Here is a 27,160-nt window from a genome sequence, read left to right on the forward strand (position 1 = left end):
GATTTTTGATGAGGCAAATGAATTACAAATATGACAGTCGATGTGAATGTTGTAACATGTGATTAAATGTACATGAAACTTGGAAATATATTCCGGGTAAGACCCGATGACTACGTGTGGAGATTATGTCCGGGTAAGACCCGATGACTACGTGTGGAGATTATGTCCGGGTAAGACCCGATGACTATGTGTGGAGATTTTGTCCGGGTAAGACCCGATAACTTCATGTGGAGATTTAAATGCGAGCTAAAGGTCTCGCCGATAATCCGAGTAGAGGTTAGAGCTATAAGACTTCATAATAAGGATTGCATATAAATATATTCAATGCGAAAGGTTAAACAGGTATGTACTCCAAGTTTATATGTGAGCTTGATTTGAACTAAATCATAAGGTAGTTATGTGATACATATGAGAGCAATCTATGAGACTATTCCTATGATTATGTGACTTCGGATCAGTGTGAGAGAATATGTGAAATCATACAATATATCTATGTCACATGAGCTCACTTTTATGTGAAATTTATCTGCCTATTGTATATGATGAGATGTGCATATTCGGTAAAGGGATGGTATGCCCGAAGGAAGAGTGAAATAAAAATACGAACAACTATGTTATAATTTGATTGTTATCTGTTGTCACTGCTTAAAACTTACTAAGCATTGTAATGCTTACTCCGTTTACTTTGTTTTCTCTGTTTTATAGATCTCATTGCAAAGCTACAGGCTCGGGGATCGTCAGCAACTAGTCACACTATCACTATCCACTGCTTGTTACTGTTATGTTTAGAATTATTTTATGGCATGTATAGAATAGACTAGTGGCGGGAGAATATTTTTGGTTAATGTATATAAGCCATGCGAAAATGGCATGTGACATCCCTAAATTGACCCTAGCCGGAAAGTGGTTTCGGGACCACTAAACCGAGTCATAAAAATAATTAACCATCATAATTGATGCTCATTATATGTATACATGCATGTGTGAAAATTTCATGTTTGGATTTTGTTAATTGTAAGTGAATTTTTATCAAATAGGACTTATGTGAGAAAATTTAGAAATGTGCTAGGCAAATGTAAGGTGGCCTATTAATACATGTGGGAAGGTGTTGTCCTTGCATGTCAAATTAGCCAAAATGAAGCAAGATGGCCGGCCATGCTATGGGTGGAAACATGTCTCCAACATGTTAGACTAGTGATGCATGTAGGAAACAATAAAATAAGAAAGTTAGCATTAAAGAAATGGAAAAAAAAGGAAAATGATGATAACAAAAAAAAAAGAGTGTGGATGCGTTCCCCCCCCCCTTGCCGTACATGAGAGAAACAAAAGCAAAGAAAGAAAGAAAAAAAAAAAGTTTTGTTGCTCATCCTTGGTGTCTTGGCGAATAGAAGAGGGAAATTGATAAAAGGAAGAAAGGAGAAATTTGGTTATGTTTTGTTCTTCTTGTCATGAACTAAAGGAAGAGAAAAGGGGGAGAAGAAGCTAGGTATTCGGTCTTCTACTTGTTTGATTGAGGTAAGTTTTAAGTAAATTCTTTGAGATTTCATAAAAATTTAGTTGATGGATAGGTCTTTGATTGAGCCCATGTGTGTATTTAGATCCTTGTGGTGATTTGGCCATTCGGCTAAGGTAGGAAACTTAGAAGATGATTTCTATTCCTTGTGTTTTGTGAGTAGGGAGCTTAGATTAAAGTTGAATAAGGGAATATGTGTATTGAGGATTTTGGTAATATGGAAATTGGCTATGAGAGTGTGCATGTGGTCACTTGCGAATGTGGGTGTTAAGGTTAGTAGGTTGGCCTAATTCTTGCATTAGAAACTCATGAACTTGATTTAAATACTTTAAATTTATGGTAGTTAAATGGAATTGAAAGGATCTATTCGACCATAGTAGCTATTGAGGGTTTAAGTTTGTGATTCGTGTTAAATTTGATGATAGGAAGAAAAATTGGCTTGTGTATGTGTAGTTGCGAATGTGAATTTGGGTAACCTTTCTTGTAACATTAGCATTTTAAAAGTGGCTAATAGGATTTTTAATGAAAATTATGCCAAGGCGAATGTATCATGAAATGAATAAAATGCTACATTGTGCTTATATGTATATTCGCCAAGGAAGCATGATATGAAGCTTGATAAGCTTGAAAGACGAATGACCGAATTAGCTATAGGTCATGTAAGGGTTAATTTTATGCATACGTGAGTGTGTGGCATTAGTAGTTAATGGTATTCGGCATTATTTAACTAAGAATTTAAAATGAATGTTTGAAAGTTAAATAGGTCACCCAAGTGACCGAATGTGTTAAAAGCAAAATATGATTGCCGTATGTGTGTGTTTGATTGAGAAGTAAATTTGTTTGATTTAGCTCAAGAACTCAAAGGATCAAAGTTGGACAAGGGAAAGACAAAGTAATTGAATAGCCGTTGAAGGCGATGCGATAACATCCGAGGTAAGTCATAAAGCATATATTTGGTATTGATTTAAATGATCATAATATATATGCAATTGTGTTTAATGAATTGATGTGTAAGTGGAAATGTATGTGTATGGAATGATGCCATCGTTGAATGTATAAAGGTAGTAAAATGCATAAAGTATTGGTCTTGGCACTAAGTGTGCGGGTATAAATGGACACGGTGACAAGATTGGCACTAAGTGTCTTGGGTTTAAAATTTGTACAGCACTAAGTGTGCGAATTTGATTATATAGCACTATGTGTGCGAGCTGATTATATAGCACTAAGTGTGCGGACTTATTATATGCTTTTGCATCACTATTGGCACTGAGTGTGCGATATTATCGAGTTGATCACGGACAGCGGATCGGGTAAGTACCTTGAGCTCATGACGAATAGGTAATACGTTCATGCTTGGGGTTGAATTTGGTAAGCCTTAAATCTATGTGATGATTGAAATTGTATGGTTGTGCTGGAAAATGAGTTAATGTGTAAAATGCTTGATTACCTTGTTGTGTAGAATATGAAATGTGGATGTATGAATTGGTGCGAGATTGGACCGAAAGGTCCGAGGTATTATGGTATAGATTCGATATGGACGAGTACCTAGCCTCATTTGTTGTACATGTAGTAGTAACTTTATCGATGGATTGACGAATGCTTATGACTTACTGAGTTGTAAACTCACTCGGTGTTTTCTTGTCACCCATTTTAGGTCTCTTGGACTCGTATTGTTGCGTGCTCGGAACCGTCGTTGAAGTCATCACACCGCTGAAATCTTGTGGTATTGTTTTTTTGTTGTTGAAGAACATTTGGCATGTATAGGCTATTATATTTTGTCGAATTGTGGGTTGTAAACTTTAAGCCATGTGAAAATGGCCTATGTGGTCGTCGAGTGGGATGCTAGAACCTATAGCCACGAGTCTTAGAAACTCAAATTTTGTTAAGGTGGCCATAATTTGTGTCATGTATGATGGATGATTAAGGCCAAGGAAAAATTCATGAAATTGGCATAGTCTACTGCAGTAACTGTTGCGGACAGCAGCAGTGAGATGAGATTGAAAATCACTAAAAATAGTATAAGTAGAATTAAATAGTGAGTAAATTATGGAACTGATCCTTGATGAATCTATTTTATATGGACGAAACGAAACGACCATATGAGCAGTATACTGGGAGATATTAAAGTTCTCGTGAGACAGGGCCAGAACGATTTCTGGGTCCCCTGTCGCGACTTTGAAAATTTACCATAAATTATCCAGAAAGAATTAGGAGTCATGCCTTATATTTACAGATTCCATTTTGAGTCTAGTTTCATTAGAAACAAACGGCACCAGTATTAAAGCCCTGTACAGAAAGATATTCAAGTTGTAACGCGCGGAGGTCAGAGCAGTCGATCCCTGTAACATGGGTGACTTTAACTAATAAACTGTACCAATTGGCCCAACCAAAATTCTAAAAATAAATCCATGGATGGGTATATGAGTCTAAATTCAGGAAAATTTACGAAAGCAGTTTCGAGTTTTGGAACTCGAGATATGATTTTAAGGCGACGGTAACGCAGTTTTCCAGCCTGTCCAGAAATGCCAAATTGGTCGGTACTTTAAGAGGATTTGTCTCGTTAACCCTCGTGTCCGACACGGCGTCGGTCACGAGTTAGGGTGTTACAATTTTATTGGTATCGAGCTATGGTTTAGTCGGTTCTAGGACCACCATAGCGTGTGAGTCTAGCTATACATGCCAAATTGATAGTGCTTAATAATGTGATGACTTGACGGTTGAAATTTTTGTTTTGATTAGCGATGGAACCGGGGTAGAGACCCTTGGCGGATGACGTTGAAAGTGTAGCGGCTGCTCTGCGCAAGGGACACCGCTGTTGAGCCTCGGTCATCCGCGAATAATCAAAATGAAGGGCGAAACAAGCCTTCTTCACTATGATGAATGAGTGGGTCGCGCAATATGCCCGAACCAACCCGCTGTCCAACCATTCCCGAATTTAAATACTCCACCCCAAGAGCCCGCAATGCCTCCGATTCATCGATCCCGTGAGGTGAGTAAACCACCTGTGGACTTGATTAGGAAGCGTGGGGCCGAGGAGTTCAAGGCCATAGTTACCGATGATGCCGAAAAGGCCGAGTTCGCTCGATAACACCATTAGAGTGTTAGATGAATATCATGCACACCCGACGAATGTCTTAAGTGTGCTATATCCTTGTTATGAGACTCGACTTACTATTGGTGGAGGACTTTAATTTCCATAGTCCCAAATGAACGAGTTACTTGGGATTTCTTCCAATCCAATTTCGAAAGAAATACATTAGTCAACGGTTCATCGATCGAAGCGTAAGGAATTCTTGGAACTCAAGCAAGGCGGATGATCAGATATCGAATCTGAACATGAGTTCGTAAGACTTAGTCGGTATGCTCGGAGTGTGTGGCTGATGAGGTTGCGATGTGCAAAAGATTTGAAGAAGGATTGAATGAAGAGTTAAAGTTACTAGTGGGAATTTTGGAGATAAAGGAGTTCGTGACACTAGTCGAACGAGCACGCAAGGCGGAAGAACTTGGGAAGGAGAAGAAGAAGGCTGAATTTGAAGCAAGAGATTACCGTAAAAGATCGATGAGTAAAGCTCCGTTCTCGGCTGTAAAGAGGTTCGGGGAGGACACCAAGAAGTCGAGGACGATCATGGAATTTCCATTAGAGCCCGACCATTGACGGACTCCCGAGCTACTTCATAGCTAGTGTGGGCAATAATCGTCAAGAGAGACTGAATGCCCCCAATGTGGAAGACGACACCTAGGTGAATGTTGGGGTAAGTCATTAATAGGGCTCATTATGGATGCGGTTCAAGGACCACTTCATTAGGGATTGCAGAGCTAGATGAGAAGAATAAGATGCAAGGTCGAGATCTAGTGGGGCGACAACTAGAGGTAGACCCCGAGGGTTTCAGGAGGTAGGGGTGGTAATCGGAGGGGAGCCACCGATCGGGCTGTTCGATCCGAGACCCGAGCTCTGCTAGAGCATATGCCATCCGCGCAGACGAGAGGAGGCATCCTCCCCGACGTTATCACCGGTACTTTTACTCTCTTTGATACTAGTGTGATTGCATTGATTGACCCGGCTCTACTCATTCATATGTATGTGAAACTTTAGCATCCAAGAAGACTCTACTGTTGAGTCTCATGAGTTCGTAATTCAGTGTCAAACCCTTTGGGTCAATACGTACTCGTTGATAAAGTGTGCAAGAGATGCCCCTAATAATTCGAGAATCTGTTTTCCTACCGATCGATGCTTTTACCATTTAATGAATTGATGTTATTCTTGGTATGGATTGGTGACCGTACATGATGCAAGGTGGACGCAAAAGGAAAACCATTGATTTGAGGAGTGCAAATAATGAGGTAGTCCGAGTCGAGTCTCATCGATTTAAAAGGAGCGCCAATGATAATATCTTCTATGACCGCTCGGAGGTATGTGAAAAAGGGTGTGAAACATACCTTGCGTATGTGTTTGGAAGTAAAGAGACGGAAAGGAAACTCGAATCGGTACCGTGGTTTGTGAGTATTCGGATGTTTTTCCCGAGGAGTTACCGGATTGCCACCGGTTCGAGAAGTGGAATTGACATCGGTTGTACCGGGTACTACGCCGATTTCAATAGCCCGTGTCGTATGGCATTAACGGAATTAAAGGAATTGAAGGTTCAACTGCAAGAATTGACGGATAGAGGTTTCGCCGACCGAGTTTTTTCTCCATGGGGCGACTTTGTATTGTTTGTGAAGAAGAAGGACGGAACCATGAGGTTGTGCATCGACTATCGTCAACTCAATAAAGTGACGATAAAGAATAAATATCCATTGCCACGAATTGACGATTTGTTTGATCAATTAAAGGGAGCCTCGGTGTTTTCAAAGATAGATTTGAGGTCGGGTACTATCGGTTGAGGGTCCGAGAATCGGACATACCCAAAACCGCTTTTAGAACGAGGTATGGTCACTACGAATTCTTGGTGATGCCGTTTGGGCTCACTAATGCCCTCGGTGTTTATGGATTTAATGAATAGAATTTTCAGGCCATACTTGGATCGGTTCGTAGTTGTATTTATCGATGACATTTTGGTCTATTCGAGAGATGGCCGAGCATCTTGAACACCGAGGCTAGTGTTGCAAATCTTACGAGATAAGCGATTATCATAAAGTTCGATAAATGTGAATTTTGGTTGAAAGAGGTTAGCTTTTGGGGCACGTGGTGTCCGTGATCGGTGTCGTGGTGGACCGAACAAAATTCAGCCATAGTCGATTGGAAACCACCAAGGAATGTTACGAAGTTAGGAGCTTTTGGGGCTTGCGGTTATTACCGACGATTTGTAAAAGGTTTCTCGACGATAGCCACGCCAATGACAAAGCTACTCCAAAAGGATGTTAAGTTTGAATGGACGGAGAAATGTCAGAAAAGTTTCGATCAACTGAAATCTTATTTGACTGAAGCCCCAATTCTAGTGCAACCCGAATCGGGCAAAGAGTTTGTCATTTATAGTGACGCATCCCTACTTGGTTTGGGTTGCGTATTGATGCAAGAAGGGCGAGTTGTGGCCTATGCGTCGAGGCAACTAAAGCCACATGAGAAAAATTATCCGACCCATGATCTCGAATTGGCTGCCATCGTATTCGCCTTAAAGATATGGCGACATTACTTATTTGGTGAGAAGTGCCATGTGTATTCGGATCACAAAAGTCTCAAATATTTGATGACCCAAAGAGACTTAAATCTGCGACAAAGGCGATGGCTCGAGTTGTTAAAGGATTATGAGCTCGTCATTGATTATCACCCGGAAGGGCTAATGTGGTTGCGGATGCCTTAAGCGGAAATCACTATTTGCTTTCTGACGATGAATGTACACTTGTCTATCCTACCCGACAATGTGTTAGTAGCTGAATTGAAAGCCAAACCATTATTGATACGTCAAATTCGTGAAGCTCGAGAAAGTCGACGATGAGTTGGTTGCAAAAGCGGGATGAGTGTGTTCGAACAAGGACTCGAATTTCAAATCGATGATGACGATTGTTTGAGGTTCAAGGGTCGTCTGTGTGTCCCAAAGAATTGAACTTATTCCAATAATTTTGAACGAAGCCCATTGTAGCCGAATGGCAATCCACCCGGGAGTACGAAGATGTACAATGACCAAACGCCAATTTTGGTGGCCCGGTATGAAACGAGACATTTCGAATTTGTTTCAAGGTGTCGATATGTCAACAAGTGAAAGCGGAACATCAAGTGCCATCGGGATTACTTGACCGATCATGATACCCGAATGGAAATGGGATCGAGTAACAATGGACTTTGTGTCCGGGTTACCATTGACTCGTAATAAGAAAGACTCGGTTTGGGTCATTGTTGATAGACCCACCAAGTCGCTCATTTTATCCTGTCCGCACGGATTTTACGCTCGATAAGTTGGCGAAATTATCGTCTCCCAAATTGTTCGATTGCATGGGGTACCTATTTCTATCGTGTCGGATAGAGACCCAAGATTTACGTCGCGGTTTTGGAAGAAATTGCAAGAAGCTTTGGGTACCAAAGCGCATTTTAGCACTTTTCACCCCAAACCGATGGTCAATCCGAACGGATAATTCAAATACTCGAGGATATGTTAAGATGTTGCATCCTTGAGTTTAGCGGTTCATGGGAGCGGTATCGCCTTTGATTGAATTCGCACAACAATAGCTTTCAATCAAGTATTAAGATGGCGCCTTCGAGGCTTTATACGATCGTAGATGCCGTACCCCATTATTCGGATGAAACTTAGTGAAGGAAAAATCTTGAGGTTGATTTGGTTAAGGATGCCGAGCAAAAGTTCGAGTAATTCGTGAAAGTTTGAAAGTCGCCGGATCGCCAAAAGTCGTATGCGGATTTGAAAAGAAAAGATATTGAATATCGGGTTGGAGACAAGGTATTTCTCGAGTCTCACCGGAAGAAAGTGCTTAGATTTGGCCGTAAGGGCAAATTGAGTCCGAGGTTCATCGGTCCATATGAGATATCCGAACGAGTCGGTCCATCGCGTATCGTTTGATTTTGCCCCGAGCTCGAAAAGATTCACAATGTTTTCATGTCTCAATGCTTGACGATATAGGTCGATCCATCGCACGTAATTGCTCCATCCGAGATTGAGATTCACCTAATTTGAGCTATGAAGAGGAACCGGTTCGCATTATGATGCGTGAAGTAAAAGAGTTACGCAATAAGAAAATCCCGTTAGTGAAGGTGTTGTGGCATAAACACGAATTGAAGAAGCCACTTGGGAACTTGAGGACTCTATGAAAGAGCGATACCGAGCCTATTTACGTAAGATTTTCGGGACGAAAATTTCTTAAATGGGGAGAGTTGTGACATCCTAAATTGACCCTAGCCGGAAAGTGGTTTCGGGACCACTAAACCGAGTCATAAAATAATTAACCATCATAATTGATGCTCATTATATGTATACATGCATGTGTGAAAATTTCATGTTTGGATTTTGTTAATTGTAAGTGAATTTTATCAAATAGGACTTATGTGAGAAAATTTAGAAATGTGCTAGGCAAATGTAAGGTGGCCTATTAATACATGTGGGAAGGTGTTGTCCTTGCATGTCAAATTAGCCAAAATGAAGCAAGATGGCCGGCCATGCTATGGGTGGAAACATGTCTCCAACATGTTAGACTAGTGATGCATGTAGGAAACAATAAAATAAGAAAGTTAGCATTAAAGAAATGGAAAAAAGGAAAATGATGATAACAAAAAAAAAAAGAGTGTGGATGCTTTCCCCCCCCCCTTGCCGTACATGAGAGAAACAAAAGCAAAGAAAGAAAAAAAAAAAAAAAGTTTTGTTGCTCATCCTTGGTGTCTTGGCCGAATAGAAGAGGGGAAATTGATAAAAGGAAGAAAGGAGAAATTTGGTTATGTTTTGTTCTTCTTGTCATGAACTAAAGGAAGAGAAAAAGGGGGGAGAAGAAGCTAGGTATTCGGTCTTCTACTTGTTTGATTGAGGTAAGTTTTAAGTAAATTCTTTGAGATTTCATAAAAATTTAGTTGATGGATAGGTCTTTGATTGAGCCCATGTGTGTATTTAGATCCTTGTGGTGATTTGGCCATTCGGCTAAGGTAGGAAACTTAGAAGATGATTTCTATTCCTTGTGTTTTGTGAGTAGGGAGCTTAGATTAAAGTTGAATAAGGGAATATGTGTATTGAGGATTTTGGTAATATGGAAATTGGCTATGAGAGTGTGCATGTGGTCACTTGCGAATGTGGGTGTTAAGGTTAGTAGGTTGGCCTAATTCTTGCATTAGAAACTCATGAACTTGATTTAAATACTTTAAATTTATGGTAGTTAAATGGAATTGAAAGGATCTATTCGACCATAGTAGCTATTGAGGGTTTAAGTTTGTGATTCGTGTTAAATTTGATGATAGGAAGAAAAATTGGCTTGTGTATGTGTAGTTGCGAATGTGAATTTGGGTAACCTTTCTTGTAACATTAGCATTTTAAAAGTGGCTAATAGGGATTTTAATGAAAATTATGCCAAGGCCGAATGTATCATGAAATGAATAAAATGCTACATTGTGCTTATATGTATATTCGCCAAGGAAGCATGATATGAAGCTTGATAAGCTTGAAAGACGAATGACCGAATTAGCTATAGGTCATGTAAGGGTTAATTTTATGCATACGTGAGTGTGTGGCATTAGTAGTTAATGGTATTCGCATTATTTAACTAAGAATTTAAAATGAATGTTTGAAAGTTAAATAGGTCACCCAAGTGACCGAATGTGTTAAAAGCAAAATATGATTGCCGTATGTGTGTGTTTGATTGAGAAGTAAATTTGTTTGATTTAGCTCAAGAACTCAAAGGATCAAAGTTGGACAAGGGAAAGACAAAGTAATTGAATAGCCGTTGAAGGCGATGCGATAACATCCGAGTAAGTCATAAAGCATATATTTGGTATTGATTTAAATGATCATAATATATATGCAATTGTGTTTAATGAATTGATGTGTAAGTGGAAATGTATGTGTATGGAATGATGCCATCGTTGAATGTATAAAGGTAGTAAAATGCATAAAGTATTGGTCTTGGCACTAAGTGTGCGGGTATAAATGGACACGGTGACAAGATTGGCACTAAGTGTCGGGTTTAAAATTTGTACAGCACTAAGTGTGCGAATTTGATTATATAGCACTATGTGTGCGAGCTGATTATATAGCACTAAGTGTGCGGACTTATTATATGCTTTTGCATCACTATTGGCACTGAGTGTGCGATATTATCGAGTTGATCACGGACAGCGGATCGGGTAAGTACCTTGAGCTCATGACGAATAGGTAATACGTTCATGCTTGGGGTTGAATTTGGTAAGCCTTAAATCTATGTGATGATTGAAATTGTATGGTTGTGCTGGAAAATGAGTTAATGTGTAAAAATGCTTGATTACCTTGTTGTGTAGAATATGAAATGTGGATGTATGAATTGGTGCGAGATTGGACCGAAAGGTCCGAGGTATTATGGTATAGATTCGATATGGACGAGTACCTAGCCTCATTTGTTGTACATGTAGTAGTAACTTTATCGATGGATTGACGAATGCTTATGACTTACTGAGTTGTAAACTCACTCGGTGTTTTCTTGTCACCCATTTTAGGTCTCTTGGACTCGTATTGTTGCGTGCTCGGAACCGTCGTTGAAGTCATCACACCGCTGAAATCTTGTGGTATTGTTTTTTTGTTGTTGAAGAACATTTGGCATGTATAGGCTATTATATTTTGTCGAATTGTGGGTTGTAAACTTTAAGCCATGTGAAAATGGCCTATGTGGTCGTCGAGTGGGATGCTAGAACCTATAGCCACGAGTCTTAGAAACTCAAATTTTGTTAAGGTGGCCATAATTTGTGTCATGTATGATGGATGATTAAGGCCAAGGAAAAATTCATGAAATTGGCATAGTCTACTGCAGTAACTGTTGCGGACAGCAGCAGTGAGATGAGATTGAAAAATCACTAAAAATAGTATAAGTAGAATTAAATAGTGAGTAAATTATGGAACTGATCCTTGATGAATCTATTTTTATATGGACGAAACGAAACGACCATATGAGCAGTATACTGGGAGATATTAAAGTTCTCGTGAGACAGGGCCAGAACGATTTCTGGGTCCCCTGTCGCGACTTTGAAAATTTACCATAAATTATCCAGAAAGAATTAGGAGTCATGCCTTATATTTACAGATTCCATTTTGAGTCTAGTTTCATTAGAAACAAACGGCACCAGTATTAAAGCCCTGTACAGAAAGATATTCAAGTTGTAACGCGCGGAGGTCAGAGCAGTCGATCCCTGTAACATGGGTGACTTTAACTAATAAACTGTACCAATTGGCCCAACCAAAAATTCTAAAAATAAATCCATGGATGGGTATATGAGTCTAAATTCAGGGAAAATTTACGAAAGCAGTTTCCGAGTTTTGGAACTCGAGATATGATTTTTAAGGCGACGGTAACGCAGTTTTCCAGCCTGTCCAGAAATGCCAAATTGGTCGGTACTTTAAGAGGATTTGTCTCGTTAACCCCTCGTGTCCGACACCGGCGTCGGTCACGAGTTAGGGGTGTTACATGGCATCTTTTGAATTTTTACTTAGAGAAGTTTAAATTTTATCCCTGGCTGTGCTTAGTACTTATTTAAATGAATGATCTTTATTTCAAGAAAAAGTTCAAAATTTTACTGTTCTGACATGAGTTATAAGTCCGGTAATGCCCCTTACCTATTCCGGCGACGGTTACGGGATAGGGGTGTTACATAGACACACAAGCGTGTGACCTTTTAAAAGTTGAAAATTTTCTAAGTTTCCAAAACTTTTATATGTTATCAGATTGGTCTCGAATGCATGAGTTAGGCTTTGTATGCTCGATTTAAGTTCTTATTAAATGTGAATGAATGAAATTTACTGTAATGATATGATTATTTGATAATGATTGTTCTGAATGTTATTATAAGTCCGCTAATGCCTCTTAACCTATTTTGGCGACGGTTACGGGTTAGGGGTGTTACATTTTATTGGTATCACAGCTATGGTTTAGTCGGTTCTAAGACTGCCATAGCGTATGTGAGTCTAGCTATACATGCCATATTTTTGAACTACGATAGTGTGATGAATCCTAACATTGAAATGTGTTTTTATATAGCACATAGATCCCGAACGAGCAGTAGCGGACAATGTCGAAAGCAATGCGTCTGCAACTACGCAAGGGATAGCGCCATCTGATTCTAGACCGGCTACGAGTAACCATGATGGTGACGCTAGAAAAGTCTTCTATCATATGGTGAACGATTGGTTTAGCCAATATATTAGAACCAATCCAGCTGTTCAACAACCCCCACCCCTGGTCAATTCTCCGCAAGCTCCTGCTATACCATCAGTGAATCCGGTTCAATTAATTAAGCCTCCGGTAGATAAGATTAGAAAGTATGAGGCCAAAGAGTTTCGAGCTACAACAACTGATGATGCTAAAAAGGCCGAGTTCTAGTTAAAGAACACGATAAGAGTGTTTGATGAATTGTCTTTGAATCCCGTGGAATGTATAAAATATGTTGTTTCACTTCTGAGAGATACGACGTACTATTGGTGGAAAACTTTGATATCGGTAGTTCTGAGTGAGCAAGTCACCTGGGATTTGTTTCAAGCTGAATTTTGAAAGAAATACATCAGTCAGAGATTCATTGATCAAAAAAGTAAAGAGTTTTCCGAGCTTAAACAAGTCGTATGTCTGTCACAGAATACGAGCGGGAATTTGTAAGACTAAGTCAATATGCTCATGAATGTGTATCTACGGAAGCAATAATGTGAAAAAGATTTGAAGATGGTTTGAACGAGGATATTCGTTTGTTAGTCGGGATTCTTGAAATTAAAGAATTTTTTGTGCTTGTTGAACGAGCATGTAAAGCTGAAGATCTCGGTAAAGAGAAAAGAAAAGCTGATTTTGAAGCTAGAGAGGTATGAAAGAGATCATCAGGAAAATTATTTCAGTCTGCATCAAAGACATTCAGAGATGATAATAGTCACTCAAAGGCTAATGTGGGACATTCGAATAGAGATCATGTAAGATCGCATTTGAGCTTCAAAGCTCCAGCTACATTTGTTTCTAGTGTTGGAAATGCTAGATCCGATCGCCCTGAGTGCAAGCATTGTGGTAAAAGACATCCAGGTAATTGTAGACTGTATGATCGAGCTTGTTTCAGATGTGGATAGTTAGACCAGTTTATCCGTGATTGCCATAAATCTGTCGAGCAAGAAAGTGTGCAAAATTCGAGACCGAGTGGCAATGCTTCTCGTGGTAGACCTTCCAGAAATACAGGAAATGTAAGTGGCAGTCAGAGAGGGACAAAAGATACAGTTGTTAGAATCGAGGTTCGTGCACCTGCCAGAGCCTATGCTATCTGAGCTCGTGAGGAAGCTTCATAGCCAGATGTAATTACAGGTACATTTACTCTTTATGATGCTTCTGTGATTGCTTTGATAGATCTTGGATCAACACATTCGTCTATATGCATGAACTTAGTGAACAGTAAGACTTTTCCCATACAGTCTACTGAATTTGTAATTAGAGTTTCGAACCCCCTAGGCAAATGTGTTTTGGTTGATAAAGTCTGCAAGATTTGTCCATTAATGTTTCAAGACACTTATTTTCCGGCTGATCTGATGCTGTTACCTTTTAATGAATTTGATATAATCCTAAGTATGGATTGGTTAACTTTGCATGATGCTGTTGTGAACTACAAATGGAAAACTATTGATTTGAGATGCAAAAATAATGAAATAGTCAGAATTGAATCTAGTGATTTGAATGGATTGACTGTTGTGTTATCTTCGATGAAAGCTTTGAGTATTATGAGAAAGCGTTGTGAAGCCTATTTTTCTTATGTGACTTATTCGAGAGTGTCAGAAAAGAAAGTGAATCTGTACCTATTGTCTTCCGGGATTACCTCCGGTTAGAGAAGTTGAATTTGACATTGAATTGGTACCTGGTACTACTCCGATTTCAATGGCTTCATATAGAATGTCTCCGACCAAACTGAAAGAATTAAAATCTCAATTGCAAGAGTTGACCGATAAAGGATTTGCTAGACCGAGTTTCTCACCTTGGGGTGCTCCGGTTCTATTTGTCAAAAAGAAAAATGATATGATGAGAATGTGTATAGATTATCATCAATTGAATAAAGTGACTATCAAGAATAAGTATCCTTTGCCCCGAATTGATGATTTGTTTGGTCAGTTGAAAGGAGCTACTGTGTTTTCAAAAATAGATTTGAGATTAGGCTATTATCAGTTGCGAGTAAAAGACTCAGACATTCCGAAAACTGCTTTCAGAATGAGGTATGGCCACTATGAATTCTTAGTTATGCCTTTCAGAATAACTAATACACCTGCTATCTTTATGGATTTGATGAATAGAATTTTCAGACCGTATCTAGATCAATTTGTTGTTGTATTCATTGATGGCATATTGATTTATTGACGTGATGAATCCAAACATACCGAGCATCTGAGATTAGTGCTCCAGATTCTGTGGGATAAATAGTTATATGCGGAGTTCAGTAAATGTGAATTCTAGTTGCGAGAAGTTGGTTTTCTGGGTCATATTATATCAGCATCTGGTATTTGAATTGATCCGAGCAAGATTTCGGCTATTCTGGATTGGAAACCTCCGAGGAATGTCTTTGAAGTCCATAGTTTTCTGGGACTCGTCGGTTATTATAGAAGGTTCATAAAAGACTTTTCTATGATTGTGACTCCGTTGATAAAGCTGCTTCAAAAAGATGCTAAATTTGAGTGGTCTGAAAAGTGTCAAAACAGCTTCAATCAGTTGAAAACTTTGTTGATTGCAGCTCCGGTATTGATACAACCCAAATCGGGTAAAGAATTTGTGATATACAGTGATGCTTCACTGATCGGTCTAGGATGTGTTTTAATGCAAGAAGGCAAAGTCACAATTGAAGCTACATGAAAAGAACTATCTGACACAGGATCTTGAATTAGCTGCGATTGCGTTTGCTCTAAATATTTGGGGTCACTACTTGTTCGGTGAGAAATATCATGTATATTCTGATTATAACAGTTTGAAATATCTGATGACTCAGAAAGATCTGAATCTGCGACAGAGAAGATGATTAGAACTGCTAAAAGACTACGAACTTGTGGTTGATTATCATCTGGGTAAGGCAAATGTTGTTACAGATGCTTTAAGTCAGAAATCATTATTTGCTCTACGTATGATGAATGCTCATTTGGTTCTGTCCGATGATGGATCACTTTTAGTGGAGTTAAAAGTGAGACCTTTTTTTACAGCAGATTATCGAAGCTCAGAAGATTGATAATGAAATTTTAGCTAAACGAGCTCAGCGTGATGTAGAGTCTGATTCAGAATTCAGAGTTGATAAAGATGATTCTCTGAGATTTAGAGATGGAATTTGTGTCCCAAGAAATCCATAGTTAATTCAGATGATTTTGAGTGAAGCTCATAACAGTTGGTTATCTGTGCATCCGGGTGGTACGAAAATGTATAATGATCTGAAATAGTATTACTGGTGGTCCGGAATGAAAAGAGATATTTCTGACTTTATTTCAAAATGTTTGATCTGTCAGCAAGTTAAAGCTGAACATCAAGTGCCATTTGGTTTGTTACAACCGATTATGGTTCCGGAGTGGAAATGGGATTGAGTGACAATGGATTTTGTTTTGGGTTTATGCTTGTCTCCAAGAAAAAAAGATGTTATCTGGGTTGTAGTTGATCGATTGATGAAATCAACTCATTTTATTCCGGCTCGATCCAATTACTTGCTTGATAAATTGGTTTAATTATACATTTCTAATATCGTGAGATTGCATGGGGTGCCATTGTCTATAGTGTCAGACAGAGATCCGAGATTCACATCACGATTCTGGAAGAAATTAGAAGATGCTCTGGGTACTAAATTGCACTTCAGTACTACTTTTCACTCGCAAACAGATGGTCAATCCGAGCGAATTATTCAGATACTCAAGGATATGATGAGATGTTGTATTCTTGAGTTTGATGGTACGTGGGAATAGTATTTGCCCTTGATTGAATTCGCTTATAATAATTCTTTTCAGTGAAGAATTAAAATGGCACCGTACGAAGCTTTATATGGTCGCAAATGTCGTACACCTTTGTATTGGACGGAGCTCAGCGAAAATAAGATTCATGGGATTGATTTGATAAAAGAAACTGAACAGAAAGTGAAAGTGATCCGATATAGTCTGAAAATAGCTTCTGATCGTCAGAAATCATATGCAGATTTGAAAAGAAAAGATATTGAATTTGATATTGGCAACAAAGTGTTTTTAAAGGTATCTCCGTGGAAGAAAGTGCTACGGTTCGGTAGAAAAGGAAAATTGAGTCCAATGTTCATTGGACCATATGAGATTACTGAGCGTATTAGACTAGTAGTATATAAATTTTTTTTACCCCTAGAGTTAGAAAAGATTCATGATGTGTTTCACGTATCGATGCTTCGACGATACAGATCTAATTCGTCGCATGTGATTTCCCCATCTGAGATTGAAATTTAGTCTGATATGACTTACGAAAAAAAGTTGATCCGTATCTTAGCTTGCGACGTTAAAAAACTACGAAATAAGAAAATTTCATTAGTAAAAGTGATTTGGCATCGACACGGTATTGAAGAGGCAACGTGGGAGCCTGAAGATGCTATGAGGCGACAATATCCGAATCTGTTTAACGGTAAGATTTTTGGGGACCAAAATCCCTAATAGGGTAATAGTCTAGTTTAGACCCTAGTCGGAATAGTGGTTTCGGGACCACATATCTGAGTCAAAAAAATATTTAAATATTATTTTTCGTGTTTATGATATGTAAATGAGCTTGTGTGAAAATCTCGTACGGAAATTTGAATGTTTGTGTGTGCTTAATTTTGAAAAAGGACCTAATCGCGTAAAATGTAAAAATAGTCTTCTGTTTGTTAAAATACCTATTTGATTTGACTTTCTGAAGCAAGGGTCCTCGTATTGCAGTTGGACCATTAACATGGTTAATGGACATTAAGGACAACCATTATAAGTTTTTATTATTATTTCATTAAGGGCAAAATTGGAATTTTATTATTGAAGTTAATAGTAAGTAAATAAAACATAAAACTTGGCCATTATGTGTTCATCCACAACCAAAAATACAAAGTAAAAGAAAAGAAAAGAGTTACTAGGGTTCGGCCATACTAAAGCTCAATTGAAGGTTCGTTTTTGTTCCGTTTTCGATAATTTCTACGTTTTTGTGATCGTTGCTTTGTGTTTTACTAAGCCCATGCCTCAATTTCTGATTTTGATGATGAATTTGAAATGTGCCATGGATAAATTCATGAGCTTTATGTTGTTATATGATGATATATGAAAGTTTGATATTGGGTTTATATGTTCTGTCTTTGGATTTTTGATGATTTTAAGTAAAATGGGATATATTGTGAAATTTGTAAATTGAGGGACTAAAATGTGAAATAAATGAAATGTGTGGACTTTTAATTTACTATTTTAACCTTGGTTCATAAACATTAATAAACATCAAATACATACCCATTTATGTCCATTAACCTTATCAATGGTCTAATTAAAACATAAGAACTTTACATTTAATAAGCCATATCAAATAGACACTTTTAACAAGTGGAATGCAACTTTTGCATTTTATGCGATTAAGTCCTTTTGTCAAATTGGACACTCAAACGATAAAATTAATTCACGGAATTTTCACACATATCAATTCACATACTATAAGCACAGAAAATAATATTAGAATATTTTTTAACTCGGATTTGTGGTCCCGAAACCACTGTTCCGACTAGGGTCTAAACCGAGCTGTTGCATATAATTTTATCGATACTTTTTTAAAATTGATTCTTCGATAAAAGTGTGTTTAAGTTAATTTTTGCTCAAAATTTTTATTTTTTCATAATTATGTTAACTCTAATATGCATGAAATCCTTCTATTTCAAGTAGCTTTATGCTAGCTAAGTTATGAACCATGAAATTTTAATTACTTAGAAAAACTAAGCATGCATGAAGGGTTAAGTCTTTAGAATTGAAATAAGAATTTATTTGAGGCGAAATCTTAGGAGGCATAACAATTTAAAAATGAGTTAAGCAAATTTTTGTTTGGGTCGTTTGAGCCTTTCAAGCCTACCTTATCAAAATTAACCCTTGAAACCCATTTTTGAGCTGATTAGCCTATTCCTTTTAAAACCTTGCATTAACAAACTATCCTTTACTTAAAGTTACTCATCGTTTCTAACTAAATCTTAGACTCGACTTGTTTTAGAGCATTTTTATGTTTAAGTTTGGGAGATTTAAAAAAAAAAGAATTGGGTGCCTACTTTAATGCTTTAAGTGTTTGAGGTCATTAAATTATCCATGCACAAAAAAATCATTTGTGTGAAGAAAAAGGGTACTAGTGAGCATATACTTCTAAAAGTGAGAAAAAAAAAAAGAGAATTGGGTACTTTAGGGAGAAAACTATGTTCTAAAGGCTCGAAGTAAGCTCAGTTTGAGGTGGTCTAGCCTAAAAATAACTATCTCTTTCCATACCTTGGGCCAAGCCCCATTACAACCTTACTAAAGACATATTGGTTTAAATTTTTATGCCTGTTACATTACTAGATAGGTATTACTAACTTCAACATATGACATAATTTAACCCTTGGGATTGCTACTAAGCTTAATCAAGGGAAACAAGAATTAATTGGAAGAACTTGGTACACACTTATTAGGAGAAGGCATACAATTCATTATTATAGTTAGCACTTTACTATTTGGGAAAAAATGGATGATATGTGCACTTAAGTCACATGTTCGCAATTTTTATCTTTGAGTATAAATTTTCTAAAGCATGGCAAGAATGGAGTATTAACTACATTGAGGGGCTTGAATTTAAATGCTTTAGAAAAGGACATTACTCGAGACAATCAATGAATTAAGTTTAGGGTTGTGATAACTCTAAAATATATAGTTATTTTAGACACTATTTCGTACTTAATTTATGAAAATTCTAAGTAATTAATAACATTTTTTGTATTTTTTCTTATAATTTTGATAAATTAAGTTCTACTATGAAAGTGTGTCAATTTAATTAAATTCAAGCTAAATATGATACTTTTATATTTTTGAGGGCTAAAATCTAAAATTTACAATTTCATGAGTATTTTAGTGCAGCTCCATGAGGCCTAAAAAATATAGTCAACTCAGTAAAAGAAAGTCCAGTAGATGTAGAGGCCCAACAAGGTCACACGAAAAATAACAAATCGGCCCTCCATGTGCACAATCGACCAAGATTTAGTCTCTATCTAGTCCTCCTTGAATCAAGCAACTTTTTCTTCAAATTAATGACTTGTCTTGTAACACCCCTTACCTAGTCTGGTCGCCAAACCTGAGCTATGGAGTGCTACCATCAGTGCCGGTACATAACACCTTCAATTCACATTGATTATTTTAAATAAACATGAAATTACTTCATAAATACACAATTAACATTCAAATTAAATATGAATCATACAATCATAATCAATTCAATGCATAATCACCAATTATAATTTTTCTCAAGCCTTATACGAGCTTATGTATGCTCTAGTATCAACCTAGAATTTAACTAGATTAAATCCTTCAAATAATCAATCATGTCATAACATTCAAATAGTATGATATACAATTACATTTGAAACATTTTCCAAAGATAAGGGCACTTATGTAAAACAGGGGTCACAAGGCCGAGTATCCAAGCCGTGCGACTCTTAGAAACCGTGTATAGCAAATTGCAAAAAAAATTGCATTAACACAGTCGTGTGCCTAGGTCGTGTAATAAATTGAAACTGTGTACCCAAAACTTCCTAAATAAATAAAGAGCACACGGCCATGTCACTTACCCATGTGTGACACACGGCCATGTGTTAGCTCGTTATGCCCATAAGTATCTTATTATGCATGTTTCAAAAAAAAATTCATTTAGGTTATAGGTATGCAATAACCAAACTTTTAGCCTGTCCAAAAATGCACAAATTCATGCCAAAGGTATAATATTTTCCTATATATAGAAAATATGCCTCAAGGCACCCCAGTCACACAATCCAAGTGAAACATCTCAAATCATCTAAGCATTTATACCAAAGCATTCATTCTATTAATCACATGCATAAACCATCCATATGCTTGCCACAAGCTAGAACCAATACCACCATTCAAGAGAACACAACTACTTAGCAAGACTTATAACATACCATATAAGGTTCAAAAACAAGTAGTATAAACATATTCAAAACCATTATCATTCAAAATGAATTTTATACATAACAAGCTTATATACATGCCACAAAATCAAATCTTGAACAATTAAAATTCTACTAAGATAGAAGCTGGATAGTGTGAACTCTAAGTTGATCCAATATTTATGTTCCGCAAAAGACAACTACAAGACAGGAAAACATAACAGAGTAAGCATTACAATGCATAGTAAATTCATATGTATTAAAATGGTAATTTACCTCAATTAAAAAATTTAAACACATCAAAACAGCCAACTTAATACATTTTCCTGATATACCAATACACGAGAACAAGATGAGTTCATCAAACATTCAAATCATATATAAATCCAACATTTATTTGTTATGTCGATTTAGTATCATGCAATGGAGTTGTCAACAATATACCATTTACATCATCATATTTTCTCAGTGTATGTATCCATTCAAAACACATGTCGTCATTAAATTGATATAGCATTTCATAATAATAAGGTAAATCCCACATATAATCGAGTATATATATAACATTATCTCAAGTAATATATATCATTAAAGACATTACCGACCACATACATTATATTAATTCAATATCATTCATATCATTTAATCGTCATATTTCATTTGAATGTAATCTCATAACAATTTAACAATCATTTCCCTTTTTCTATTAATCCATTAGCTCGATGAACATTAGTAAATAAATTTGGATACATGGGTAACTACACTAAACTAGAGAGCAACATAGTGCTGAACAAAGGCATTAAAGTGCATATAAAGGCACTGAAGTGCAAATAGAGGTGCTGAAGTGCAAACAGAGGCATCGAAATCCAAAAAGAGGCACCAAAGTGCAAACAGAGGCACTGAAGTGCATACAGAGGCACGGAAGTACAAACAGAGGCACCGAAGTACAAACAGAGGCACCAAAGTGCATACAGAGGCATTGAAGTCCAACAGAGGCACCAAAGTGCAAATAGAGGCACCAAAGTGCAAATAGAGGCATCGTAGTGCAAACAGAGGCACCGAAGTGCAAATAGATACATTTCAAGCTATATATAATATCATCATGTACCCAAAATATTCAATTATATAACCATTTCATATCCATTCCATAGTATGAACATATTCATATTTATCACATTATGCATTTCCTTTCGATTTAGTCTATTTGATGCCAACATCAACAATGTATACATATATGTATTCATACTTAATAATTCAAGCTAGAAAATAAAAATAATATAATAAAATCATATCTTAAATTAACTAAGTAAGTCTCATATAAATTTACGGAAAGCGAAAACCACAAATTGTTAGAGACTAATATACAATTTCTCTTATTTCTCGATTAACTTTCGATTGATTTCATTCCAAATCTATAATAATTCATTACAATTTATCAATTCCAACAACCTTAAAACATCTTAGTTTATGCATATAACAACTTAATTTCATTTTACACAATTTCCCTAAAGTTATGCATTTTATTCAATTACCTAAAATTGAAATAACTATATCTTTCAAATTTGAGCTTCAATTTACCATCTAAATTCAATTTCATCCTTCAACAACCCTCTAAAATCAATAATTACAAAAATTTCCTATGAAATTTAACATATTTACATTTTGGTCCCTATATGCAAAACTAACAAATTTCATTTTACAATTTAATCCATAATCAAATCTAAGCTTACATCCAAGCTATTTAACATCAAAAACCATCAATGGAAACATTTCAAAACTTTAACAATTTTACAATTTAATACCCAGGCTAGCTAGATTAAGCTACAATGATCTCAAAAACGTAAAATTTATGAAAAACGGGCTTAGTTTAGCTTACCATAAAAAGGAAAACTTTGACCGAATACTCCAAGCTTTAACAATGGAGGAATAGGGTGAGAGAAAGAAAAATCGAGAAGATGATTTTTTGTTTTCTTTAACTTAACATATATTTTAATGATTAAATAAATTTTAACACATAAAAATCTTCAAAATAGCCACTACACCGTCTACTATCATCTTAAATGGACTAACTGCCACATAAGTCATTAAAAATCACTAATCAAGTCTTTTTAATCATTAAAAATCAATAACAATTAACTTTTACGGTTTTTATGATTTAGTCCTTATACCTTAATTAATCACTAATTCTATAAAGTTACCTATTCAAGATTCAATTTTCTTATACAATTACTTCGTATATATTTAATAAAAATATTTACAAGCTTGGTTTATAGGACCGACGTCTTGATACCTCAATTTCCAAAACCACTAACTTTTGAATTGATGCACTTGTACCTTGACTAACTTCCCACATATCTAAATTTATTAGACAAAAATTTAGTATAATATTGTAAAAATATTATAAATATTATTAAATAATATTTACTAATTCGTTCATTGGAAAATGAAGTTTTGAAACTATCATTTTTGGTACCACTGAAAATTGGGTTGTTACACGTCCAACACTTCTCCACAATTCAAGGGAGGCGTCACCTATAAAGGAGAAAAAGAAGGTTAGTTGCGGCTAAAAATAGTTAAGAAGGATGGAGACTTACAAGTATAAATAAGGGCTAAAGCATCACTTGAAATCATCATTCATTACTCGATCACCCTTCATCCAAGCATTTCATTTCTCCCATTTTTTTTCATTTTTGCATTCTCTTCATTTGAGACAAAATTGAGTGAGAAATTCTTAAGTGTAAAGCTCTTAAGGCAGGCCACCTAAGGCGTAATTTACATCAAAGAAAAGGGAGAAGAAAGCAAGAAATAACCACGAGCAGTATCACAGAGAACCATTGCAAATTCTTGATCTAAATTATCCATGACATCTATTCAAAGTTTTGTGTCTTGGTTACTTATTCATTCAGATAAAATCATGGCATGTAATTGTGCATTATAAATGTAGGGGTGCAATTGAATTAATTATTAAATCAGAACCAAATTGTAATTAATTGACACGATATCTGAATGGTACATGTTTGATCTATATTTGAGAAAATTAGTTTGAAATTTGTAATAATTTGAAAAAAAAAACCTTATTACCTTTCATAACCCTAGGATTTATGTGATTAAATTGTTTAAATACAAAAATATTACTATTACCTCACATAATCTAATTTTCTGGTTATTAAAAATACTAAGTGTGACAGCCTTAAAACGACCCTAGTCGGAATGTGGTTTCGGGACCACAAAACCGAGGCATAAAAATAATTTAATATTCATTTTGATGCCTATGATATGTGTTAATTGTGTGTGACATTTTGATGATTTGATTTAGGGTTATAAATGTGAATTTCACTAAAAAGACCTAGTAGTAAACTTTGAAAGTAGGATAGGAAATGTGTGATGACTAATTAAAGCATGCATGCAAAACAATGGTCTTGCATGTCAAATACCCTCTTTTTATAAATGGTGGCGGCCATGACAAGGAGGATGGGCAAAACATGTCATAGACATGTTTTGTTGGTGCAATATGGGAGGAAAAATTAAACTAAGGTGAGGAATAAAGAAATGAAAAAAAAAAAGAGAGAGGTGATTGTTTCTCCCATTGCCGTGAGTTGAGGGAAAGAAGAAAAAAAGTGTTCATCAATTGTCACTTCTTTTGGCTGAAAACTCTAAGGAAGAAAGGAAACAAGTGTGTCCTTTGGTTCATCCTTGGCGAATAGAGGAAAGAAAGGAAGGGAGGAGCTTGAAACAATCGGCTATGGTGATTTGTTAGACTAAGGTATGTTTGATGTTGTCCATGAGATGCATGCATGTTTTAGTTGGTAGCTTGAGTTCTACCTAGCCCATGGTGAAATCTTGTTAGGTGATGGAAATGATACTCGGCCATGGATGCATCATTCTTGCTTGGTGTTGATGTCATTTACATGCTAAAAATGAAGCTTTGTAATGATGCATGTGAAGGTGGATTGATGACTCTTAAATCTTCTTTTTAGCATTTTTTTTCTTTCGAGTGAGGCATTAAGTTCCTTGTTCAACCGTGACCAAAATTGAAACGGTATGGTGTTGTGGTGTATTCGGCCATGGTATATCCACAAGTATGATTTATGCATATTGCATGGTAGGTAAGATTTGAGCTTTGGATATATGTTTATATTTGGATATAAGCAACTTTGAGATTCGGCTCTAGCATATATATATATATAGATATACATGTTTGCACATGATGTATTGGTATGACATATATACCATCTCAAGGTATATATTTGCATATGATGATGTTTGGTTATGAAATAAATGATTGATCGTATTGTGTTACAATATGGAATCGTTAGTTAGTAAAATGTATGCTGTTTTTGTGTGGTATTAAGTGTATAATTGGCCTCAACATGGGCATGCATATTCGACCACATGAGGGAATTGGTGTGCATGCATTCGGTTAGAGGCAAGCATATTGATACCTATTCTTGGCTTAGAAAATTGACTAAGGAGAGTACTAACTAATGTGTTGAGTTGATTCATGATTTCCGTACATATGTGACTTTAATGTCTAATGAAAATATGTGGGCTAAGTACCTTGAATTCCTCTTCGATGCTCAAATGATTAAATCAATTTATTTGTTAAATTAAGCTCAAGAGCAAAGGGAGCTAAATCCGATAAAGGGAAGGAAAAAGTAGTCGAATAGCCGTCGAAATCGTTCGACCACGTCCGAGGTAAGTCTTGAGTAATGACCCTACTTGAATTATATTGAAATGATTTGTCATATTATGGCGGACAGCCGAATGTGCGTGGGACTAAGTTATAAAGTCAATTGAAATCATGCTCTTTGTGTGTGGCTATTGAGCGAAATTGGAAAGGTTTGATAAATGTTTTGTGTTTGAGCCTTAGTAACGAGAATGAAATATGGATGTGTCGTGATTATTGATATATGTGTACATGAGCATTTGAATGATACCCGGGCTAAGTCCCGAAGGCATTTATGCTAGTGATTATATCCGGGCTAAGACCCGAAGGCATTCGTGCGAGTTGTTATATCCGGGCTAAGACCCGAAGGCATTTGTGCAAGTTACCAAATCCGGGTTAAGACCCGAAGGCAATTGTGCTTGTGGTTATATCCGGCTAAATTCCGAAGAGACTCGGTTTGAAGGTGAGCGTTTTGGTGCTGTAATAAATTCAATTAATACGCTCGAAAAATCCATACGATAAGGTATGTTTACATGTGCATCGGAAAAGTCGATCCGTTTGAAATAGTATTCGTTCAATCGTCTAACGAACTTTCGGCTCTTAGATAGGTTGATACCTTGTGTGTATATGTTGATGAAGTGTGAAGTAAGTATGATTATGAGAATGTGTATTAATAAAGTGATTCATTTAGCTATGTGAATGTAATACTTTAGTCAAAGCTGATTTCTTTACTTGAGACTTACTAAGCATTAAAATGCTTACCCCGTTGCTTTGGCTCTCTGTTTTATAGATTTTGCTCGTTAGCTATCGGATTCGGGATCATCAAGTCAAGTCATCCACACCATCAAAGCCCTTTTGGTACTCTTTAGTTGAACTCTGGATATGGCATGTATAGGACTACCCTTTGCTGTTTTTCAAGTACGTTTTGTGATGTATGTGTGTACAGCCATGCGAAAATGGCTCGTAGAAGTGGAGTATGGCATTAGACCATTTGTGTTTATGTATGTATGTATGGTTTCATGATGTGACTATGGTCTGGAATGGAAGTGTTGGGCAATGATCAGCCCTTGGAATGGCTAAACATTATCATAGGTGGACCTATGTATGACAAAACTCTAGTTGGTCCATGGAAACCACGAAATAGGTAAAGTTTACCTGAAAACAGATGCTGACAGCAGCAGTGGTGTGGATGTGAAAAATCACTAAAAATAGCAGGAATGGAATTAAATAGTGAATAAATTATGTAAATGAACCTTGATGAATCTATTTTCATATGGAAGAAACGAAACGGTCATATGAGTTGTATGTTAATAGATATTTAGGTTTTCCTAAAACAGGGCCAGAACGGTTTCTGGATTCCCTGTTCCGACTTTGGAAATTCATTTTAAATTAACCAGAGATAATTAGGAGTCATGCCATATATGTATAGATTCCTCCTTGAGTATAGCTTCTATAGAAACAAACGACATCAGTATTGAAGCCCTGTACAGGGAGATATCCAATTCGTAATGCGTGAAGGTCAGTGTAGTCGAACCCTGGATTAGGGGAGAATTTAACTAATAAACTGTACTAATTGGCCCGACCAAAAATTCTAGAAAAAAATATGTTGATGGACATATGAGTCTAGTTTCAGGAAAAAATTACAAAACTGATTTTCGAGCTTTAAAACTCAAGATATGATTTTTAAGGTGATAGTGATGCAGTAACCAGCTAGTCTGGAAATTTTTTTATGGACTGT

This window comes from Gossypium arboreum, chromosome 3 (assembly GCF_025698485.1).
Source record: "Gossypium arboreum isolate Shixiya-1 chromosome 3, ASM2569848v2, whole genome shotgun sequence".
In the NCBI taxonomy this organism is placed as follows: Eukaryota; Viridiplantae; Streptophyta; class Magnoliopsida; order Malvales; family Malvaceae; genus Gossypium; species Gossypium arboreum.